A 10,053-nucleotide genomic window follows, 5' to 3' on the forward strand; every position below is an offset into this window, starting at 1 on the left:
GAAAAGCTACTTTGTCTAGATCAAAATAACTAAAGTGGGCCCGTGATGCTCTTATCTATCCTTACTAAAGTCATGTTATTGTTAAGTGCCTTCGGTAGAGTCAATTCCAACCCATAGTGACCCTGTATAGGGTTTCCAAGGAGCAGCTGGTCAGCTTGAACCACCAACCTTGCAGTTCAAATGACTTTTCAGTCTGACTCATTAGCCCACATCACTATACTAGTACTCCAATAGGCAGTTATGAGGGCCAAAATGTTAGTTCTGTATGGTAGCCTAAATGCTGAGGCACTTGATTTATAGAAGGTTGAAGTTTGCAGCAGAAAGACTAACTCCATCTTGAAACTTGACTTCATTTTAAATTACTCCCCTAGTGACTGCTAAATATTAAAAGTACATAATTCTAGTTGGTTGGTTGGTTGCTTGGTTGGTTATGTGTTGTGAGTTTGTTCCAACTCATAACAACCTTGCATAGGGTTTCTGAGGCTGTAAATCTTTACAGGAGCAGAAAATCTCATCTTTCTCCTGTGGAACAGCTGGTAGTTTTGAACTTGAGGTTAGCAGCCTGACTCCTAACAACTATGCTACCAGAGCTCCTTAAAAATGTATATAATTATACAGCTAAAGAAATCATTTGTGTGTGTGTGTGTGGTCAGATGCCAATGTGAAAGAATGTATCATTGATGAGAATCTTGTTGCAAGACCTTATCAGAAATTTCCAGCTCATGCAGATTCTAGCAAAATGTTTGCCCAAGAGCTATCTTAATATCTTGTGACTTGATAAAGTCATCTTGTGACATCCTGATGACCACCCTGAAATCCACTAAAGAACACATACTTCTGCAATTATGTACTGTAACTCACATACATGTTGTAAACCAATCCTATCAAAAGGCTTGCTTTGAAATGTTCAGTCTCTCACTTCTCTAATGGTGTGTTCTGCATTCAGAATATTTTAAACTAAATTTCCTGATCTAAACTTATAAAATGTGTTTTTAGCTGTGTTGCTGAAAACATTTGGTTTTAATTCTTGTGTTCCACAGAGTTCCCCTGTTCAAATCATGCAAGCCTTAATAAACTTCTGTAGTTTTACTTTAAACAAAGTGAACAGTTTAAATTTGTGGGCAGTATGCCCATAGGTGTTCTTACTGGGTCATTCTCCATGTTACTAAAATAGTGTGTTACAAATGCTAGAAAACCTGACCGCACACTAAAGAAAAATAGATAAGTTCAAACATAGTGGGCTGAGACTTTGATCCTCCTAAGGTCTGTGCTTACTAGACTTTGAACTCTCATTGTAACAGCCACACAAAACTGAATTTGGCAACAAATCTGTCATAAAGCTTAAAGCAAGCTGTAAATGAAAGCAGAAAAAAAAAAAATAGAAGCAATAAATCTTAAAGAATGCAACACAAGGAAGCAGAGCTCAACTTGAGAGGCCTTTACCTGAAGCAGAGCTCAACTTGAGAGGCCTTTACCTGGGATGACACACATATGGAGACCAATGAACTTCAAAGGGCTCATGCTTGGTACTGAAGCTCCAGATCCTCAATGTCCCAGAGGCTAGAGGAAGAAATGCATCTTCAAATCCTATTTATCTGACACCAGAAAACATCAGTCAGTAAGAATGTATATGTTTAAATAAAAGCAAAGAGATTTATTTAAGGTTCAAAACCGTTTGGACATTTGGTCTCACAAAATGAAATAAAATGCTCCAAAATGGTAGAGTGACAAGGCATAATGATAAGGGAACATCAAGAACTAAATGCACAAGATTCATAGTGGAAGTCATAATATCAGGGATGCTGGAGGCAGGATAACTTGACACACAGGCTTTAAAATGATTGGTTGGAAACACAAATGTAAGCTATTTAGATTGTCTGGTTTCAATAGGTGACTAAGGAGGAGTTTGATAGTTGCAGGTGAAATCCTGTCTGCTGCAAAAGACCTCTTTAAAGTGTTATAGAGCAAAGATGTCGCTTTGAGGACTAAGGTGTACCTTACCCAAGTCATGGTATTTTCAATCCCCACATGTTGTTAGGTGCTGTTGAGCTGGTTCAAACTCTAAGCTTATGCACAATAGAATGGAACACTGACTAGTTCTGAGACATCTTTACAGTTTTTACACTTGAGCCCATTGCTGCTGCCACTGTGCCAATCCATCTGTTGGGGGACTTCCTCTTTTTCACTGTCTCTCCACTTTAACAAGCATGATGTCCTTCTCCAGGGACTGGCCACTCCTGATAACATGTTAAAACTATGAAAGACAAGTCTTGACATTCAGACTTCTGAGGAGTATTCTGGTTTGTACTTCTTCCAACACAGATTTGTTTATTCTTCTTACAGTTCATGGTACCTTCACTATTTTATAGCACCATAACTCAAATGCATCATTTCTTCTATGGTCTTCCTTATTTATTTAATTGTCCAACTTTCACATATACATGTGACTCTTGAAAATACCATGGCTTGAATCAGGTACACCTTAGACCTCAAACTGATGTCTTTGTTCTTGAACACTTAAAAGAGGTCTTGTGTGGCAAATATGCCTAATGCACTATGCTATTTGATTTCTTGACTGCTGCTTTCATGAGCATTGATTGTGGAACCAAGCAAAATAATGTTGTTGACAACTTCAATCATTTCTTCATTTATCATGATTTTATTTATTGTGTCCAGTGGTGAGGATTTTTGTTTTCTTTACAATGATGTGTAAAAGTCTTTTAAGTCCTCTTCACTTCCAGCAATCAAAGTTGTATCATCTGCATATCACAGGTTGTTAATGTGTCTTCTTCCAATCCTGATGCCACATTCTTCTTCATATAATCAGCATACATATTGAAGAAATATGTTGAAAGATTACAATCCTAACAAACACCTTCCCTAATTTTAAATGTTATGGATTTTAAATGTCCTAGAATACCCATTCTTCACAATATTTTCCATACATAGCTTGTCATGATCCACACAGTTGGAAGCCTTTCCATAGTCAATAAATCACAAGTAAACATATTTCTGGTATTCTCTGCTTTCATCCAAGATCCATCAGACATCAGTAATGATATCTCTCCTTCCACGTCCTCTTCTGAATCTAGCTTGAATTTCTGGCAGTTCCCTGTTGATGTACTGTTGCAGTTGTTTTTGAATCATCTTCAGAAAAATATTACTTATGTGTGATACCAATGATATTGTTCAATGGTTTCTGCATTCCTTTGGGTCACTTCTCTTTGGAATGGGCACAATCAGTTGGCCAACTGGCTGTCTTCCAAATTCCTTGACATAGATGCATGAGCTGCATCAGTTTGTTGAAAGATTTCTATTGCATTGCATCACATCAATTCTTGGGTTTTTTTTTTTGTTGTTTTGTTTTGTTTTTGTTTTTTTTGCCAATACCTTCAGTGCATCTTGGACTTTTTCCTTCAGTATCATCAGTTCTTGATCATATGCTACTGCTTGAAATGGCCAAATGGCAATCATTTCCTTTTTGTACAGTTATAATATGCATTCCTTCCATCTTCTTTTGATGCTTTCTATATTATGTAATATTTCCCCATGTTGTTGTTGTTAAATGCCGTTGAGTTGGTTCCAACTCATAACAACCTTGTGTAGGGTTTCTGAGGAGTGACTGCTGGATTTGAACTTCCAACCTTGTGGTTAGCAGTCCAGTGCTTATCCTAAAGTGCCACACCAAGGCTCCATTTTACCCATGCTGTTGTTGTTGTTAGGTGTCATTGAGTCAGTACTGACTCATAGCGACCCTATGCACAACAGAACGAAACACTGCCCAGTACTGGGCCAACCTCATAATTGTTGCCATGCTTGAGCCCATTGATGTGGCCATATTGTCAATCTATCTCGCTGGGGGTCTACCTCTTTTTCTGTAACCCTCCATCTTACCAAACATGATATCCTTCTCCAGTGACTGGTCCCTCCTAACAATATGTCCGAAGTATGAGAGACAGAGTTTGGCCATCCTGACCTCCAAGGAGCACTCTGGCTGCACTTCTTCCAACACAGATCTGTTGGTTCTTTTGGCAGCCCAAAGCACTTTCAAGATTCTCCTTCTACACCATAACTCTAAAGCATCAATTTTTCTATGGTCTTCCTTATTCACTGCCAAGCTTTCACATGCATATGAGGTTATTGAAAATACTATGGCTTGGGTCAGGCGCACCTTAGTCCTCAAGCTAACATCTTTGCTATTCAACACTTTAAAAAGGTCTTGTGCAGCAGGTTTGTCTAATGCAATATGTCGTTAGATTTCTTGACTGCTGCTTCCGTGAGTGTTGATAGTTGATCCAAGAATGAAGTCCTTGACAATCTTTTCTCCATTGATAAGAATTTTGTTTATTGGTCCAGTGGTGAGGATTTTTGTCTTCTTTACATTGAGATGCATTCTATACTGAAGGCTATGCTCTTTGAGCTGATGAAGATCAAATATTTTAAGTCCTCTTCACTTTCAGCAAACAAGGTTGTATCATCTGCATATCGCAGGTTGTTAATGAGTCTTTACCCACAGAACCATCTAAATAGTCCAAATCGAGGTGTTTCCCTTTTGGTTTTCTAACTGTAAGTCTTTGCACATTTCATTATAGTACTTTGTCTTCTTGATCTGCCCTTTGAAAATTCCTGTTCAGCTCTTTTATATTTCCATTTCTTCCATACTCTTTAGCATTTCTACACTGTAGAGCAAATTTCAGGGTCTCTTCTGACATCCATTTTGGTCTTTTCTTTCTTTCTTGTCTTCTTAATGACCTTTGGTTTCATTTCTCTATGATGTTTTTGATATCATCTCACAACTCTTCTGGCCTTCAGTAATTAGTGTCTAATGCATAAAGTTTTCTCTTGAGATTGTCTCTTAATTCATGTGGGATATGTTCAAGATCATATTTTGGCTCTTGGACTTTAAAATTTTTTCTTCAGTTAAAGCCTGAACTTGCATATGAACAAGATGCAAGTTCCACAGTCTGTTCCTGGCTTTGTGTTGGCTGATGATATCGAACTTTTCCACCATCTCTTCCCAAAGATATAGTCAATTTTATTTTTGTTTATTTCATCCATGAGGACCACATGTACAGTTGATTTTTATGTTGTTTAACAAAGGTATTTGCAATGAATATCATTGATCTTGCAAAATTCTATCATGCAACCTCCAGCATCATATCTGTCACCAAGTGCGTATTTTCCAAATATTGTTCCTTTCTATTTGTTTCCAATCTTCACATCACAATCACCAGTAATTATCAATATATCTTGATTTCATGTTCGATCAATTTCAGACTGAAGAAGTTGGTAGAATTCTTCAATTTCATCATCACTGTAGTGGTTGGTACATAAATTTGAATAATAGTGACATTAACTGGTTTTTGTTGTAGGCATATAGTTATTATCATATCACAGACAGCATTGCACTTTGAAATAGATCTTTAAATGTTCTTTTTCACGATGAATGTCACACCATTCCTCTTGAATTTGTTGTTCCAAACCATATGATTGTCTGATTCAAAATGGACAATGCCAGTCCATTTGAGCTCTCTAATGCCTAAAATATTGGTGTTTATGCATTCCATTTTATTTTTGTCAACTTCCAATTTTTCTAGATTCATTATTTGTGCATTCAGCATTCTGATTATTAATAGATGCTTGCAGCTGTTTCTACTCATTTTGAGTTGTACACCATCAGCAATTGAAGGTCCTGAAAGTTTTACTGCATTCATGTCATCACAGTTAACTGTACTTTGAGGCAGCAAATCTTCCCCAATTGTATTCTGAGTGTCTTCTAGCCAGAGAGGATTATCTTCTGGCACTATATCTGACAATGTTCTGCTGTTATTCATAAGGTTTTCAGTGGCTAAACATTTAGATGTAGCTTTGCCTATTCTTCTTAGTCTGTCTTAATCTGGAAGCTCTGCTAAAACCTGTCCACCATGGTTGGCCTAACTGGTATTTAAAATACTGGGGGCCTAGCTTCTAGTATAACAGCAACAAACAAGCCACTACAGTACAACAAACTGACAGATGAATAGTGGGCAAGAAACACAAGGGTAATTAATAGGAGAGTGGGAAATGGCAATTATTATAAAATTTACCCTACTAGAAGATCTTTTTTTAAAAAAAATGGTTACTAAACAATGGGATGAGTATAGCGGATATTGATGGAGCTGATGCAAAATTCTAACACAGTACTACATGTAGACCAAGGGAAACCTCAGCTTGTCCCTCAATGTTGAAGCAACCTAAACAAGTCCATTCTTCTTATCCTAGCTGGGAGGAATTTAATGATGGGAATTCCTCCTGGGACCATTTGGAGCAGAGACTCAGCTAGCTGATCAAGATTAGCAAGGGGTCCAGGATCTCCTGGTTGAGCCCCCAGCCAGGGAGGGTCCAAGGTCATATGCATATGTATGGATAAAATTGCATTGCAGAGCAGGAGATATATTATTGAGACTCCTGGACACAGGACCCAATGTGCCTTAATCCCCAAACCAACCATTACAATATTGTTGTTATTATTTTTAAGTGCCCTCATGTCAGTTTCAACCCATAGTGACCCTGTATAGAGTTTCTGAGGAGCAGCTGGTAAGTTTGAACCACCAACCTTGGAGTTCAAAGCAACCTTACACTCCTGAATATTAGACCACAACACCACACCAGGACTCCAAATTTAGACTCGGGGGGATATGGGAGTGCAATGGTTAATTGGAATAAGGTGAAAGTTTGGATGAAAATTGGGAGATTGAAATAGATCTTATATGAAGTGGTTGCATCTTCTTTACATGAATTATTATTGATATGGATATTATGTCTAATTTTAGAACACTCCCTCTACCTGATACTGTAAAATGGATAGTGTGTAAGTCTTGATTGAACATGCTAAATGGGAACCATTAGAATTGTCTGAACCCACAGATTGTTAATTTGAAACAGTATAGGGTACCTGGTGGGAAAAAGGATATTACTGCTTTGGTTAAAGACATGTTAATGGCTGAAGTGTTGGTGCCAACAAATTCTCTGTATGGTAGTCCTGATTAGCCTATTAAAAAGGCAGATGGCTAATGGAGGCTGACAGTAGACTATCAAGGCCTAAGTAAAGTAGTGCCTCCTGTGGTTTCAGCTGTTCCAGACATGGTGCAGAAAATATAGCAGGGTAAAGGAGACTGGCACTCAGTGATTGACATTGCAAATGCCTTTTTCTCCATTCCAACCTCAGAAAAAAACCAGTCACAGCTTATTTCCATGTGGGAAGGATCCCAATATACTTTCAGTATGCTGCCTCAGAGTTATGTGAACTCACCAGCCTGCTGTCATATTATGATTTGAAGAAATTTGGATTTGGTGCAGATCTCAAGTTCAATGATGACATTAAGTTACTATAAAATATGGAAGAACAGGCTAGTGCAGATTTGAAAACAGTGCTGGTTCATGTGACAAAGAGACTGGTTAATAAATTCAGGATCCTGCCAAAACAGTAAAATTCTTAAGAATAACTTGGGTTGGAGCCACCTGTCATATTCCACAGACAACCAAAATTAAGTTGCCACCATTATCTGCCTCTAAAACTAAGCAGAAGGTCCAGCGTTTGGTTGGTCTCTTTGTATTTTGGAGGACATATATTCCATATCTGAGAATACTGTTGTTTCTATTCATAAAACCACTTGGAAGAAAACTGTGTTCAAATGAGGGCCTGAGCAACACCAGGCTATGTCGGAGTTATAGAAAGCTGTCTCACTGTCCTTGCCTTTAGGTCCTTATTATCTATATTCAGGCATTATTTTGGAGTTGTCTGCCACATGTGCTTATGCAGACTGGATCTTATGGAAAAAACCTGAGAAGTCTACCCTATGATGACCATTGGAATTCTGGACTAGAAAATGTCCAGATGCCACAACACGATTGAAGGGAAATTACTCAACTTCAGTTGGGCTTTGATTGAGACTGTCTCAATGACAGAAGGACATAAAATCATCATGAGACCTGAATACCCATGATGTCTTTGGTGATGTTGGAGAAACACTGGAATAAGGAAGACGATGCCCAAAATAGTTCCATAATAAAATGGAAATGGTTCATATTGGAATAAGCTTATGGGAGGCATCCACCATATCCATGAACAGGTAGCCTCCTTTCTCATAGGTTCTACCCTGGAACTACCTGGAAAGGTGCCAAGCCCATTACCACATGGACAATGCCCTAGGAACAACTTTCTGCTGACCAGCAAAAGGTTGCTTGTTTCATGGATGTCAATTTCATGGTACATGGACAACACTTGATGTGGAAAGCTGTTGCATTCAGACCAGTAGATGGAAAGACCTTGACAGAAGAATGTAAGAACAGGTCAGCTAAATGGATGGAACTTCATGCGGTCTGCCTAGATGTGAAATAAGAATTGGACAATAGTGAGAGCCCATATATTTGGATTTTTATTGATTCATGGGCATTGACCAATTGTCTGGCTATATGGTCAGTCAAATTGACAACAGAAAACTGCACTATTAAAGGGACATCATGTCGAGCAAGGACCTATGGTAAGTACTCTGGATATCTAAAGGGTGCGTCAGTGCAGGACATGCTAATGCCCATCAGAAGAACCCACAACTCATTATGAAACAATCACAAATGGTAATATTAGATCCATTTATACAGATGGTTAACTCAGAGGGGACAGCTAGTCTACTTGACTGGATAAATTTTTCAGTAAGATCAGAATGTGATAGGAATCAGCAAGTGACATGTTGGTATGCTTCCTTGAGGTGGCCAATTGAGTCCATGAGGGTATGTTCACAGTCAACATGAGGGTGTCAAAGGGAGGACCACCACTTGATAGATTCCTAGGTTTCTTAGGGGGATTTATGGAAGAGGGGGTGAGGTGCTATTGTACAGTTTTTTTTCCATATCACCTAAAATTGCTTTTTTTCCTGATGGATACTGTAGTCCCAGTTCCAAGAATGCAGCTGCAAGTACCAGAAGCAGGGATGAACACTCAGCAAATGACTATAACTATACCTCTGAAGCTGCATGCCAAAATTCTTAAGGGCCGGATGGGATGGATTTTGCTTTCCTCCCATCTGGCAAAATTGGGATTGACAATGAAGAGTACCTTAGTATTTTTTTTTGGCATTCTGGTGTGGCACTATAAGATGAACACTGGACTGGACTGCTAACCACAAGGTCAAACCCACCAGCTGCTCTTTGGAAACCCTATACAGGGTCACTATGAGTCAGAACCAACTCTAAGGCAAATAATAATAATAACAAGTACCATAGATAGCCCACTAGTCTTTTACTTATGTAACCTTAAAAAACATGAACGGCAGAAGACTGAGGGGGAAGTACTTGCTATACTGGTCTTGCTACCAGCAACCTGGATTATCACAGCAGCTGAACCTGATATCTCTTCCTAAGGTAGGAAAGTCTGGGTAAAAATAAATGATAAATAGAAGGAAGGAGAAATAGCTGAAGGCAAAGGAATGACTAAATGGGGTTAATCCACAGGAAAAATCTAACATTATGCAGATACCTTGAGAAAGACTCAGAGAAAGGGAATAATCTCTCAGTAAAAAGTGTTTTTTTCAGGGCCAAGAAGGGTTAAGACAAGATATCTGATCAGGTTAGATGAACATTGTTGTTGTTGCTAAGTGCTGTTGAGTTGGTTCCAACTCATAGCGACCCTGTATAGCGTTTCCAAGGAGCAGCTGGTGAGTTTGAGCCACCAACCTTGTGGTTCAAACCTATCTTACAGTTCAGTGTTTATCCTAAGCTATGGTACTCTTCACTGCCACACCACACTAGACCTGAATGGCTGGTACCTGAGTAATCTCACCCTTAGAACGTTTTACTAATTGTTAATGAATGATTTTGACTAGTAAAATGATTGGAGGGGGAAGTTAATCCTTCACTATATGAAAGGGCAAATGGCTAGAAGATCCAGGAGGTGTCCAGCAGGAAAGCTAATTAATTATTATTGCCCTTCTAGCCAAATTTCTCCATTTTATTATGTATTGCAAATCAAAACCTCTATGTCTGTGATTATGTGACTATTTTGAAGTAAGCTGTTAA

The sequence above is a fragment of the Chrysochloris asiatica genome, unplaced genomic scaffold, assembly GCF_000296735.1.
Source record: "Chrysochloris asiatica unplaced genomic scaffold, ChrAsi1.0 scaffold00252, whole genome shotgun sequence".
Lineage (NCBI taxonomy): Eukaryota > Metazoa > Chordata > Mammalia > Afrosoricida > Chrysochloridae > Chrysochloris > Chrysochloris asiatica.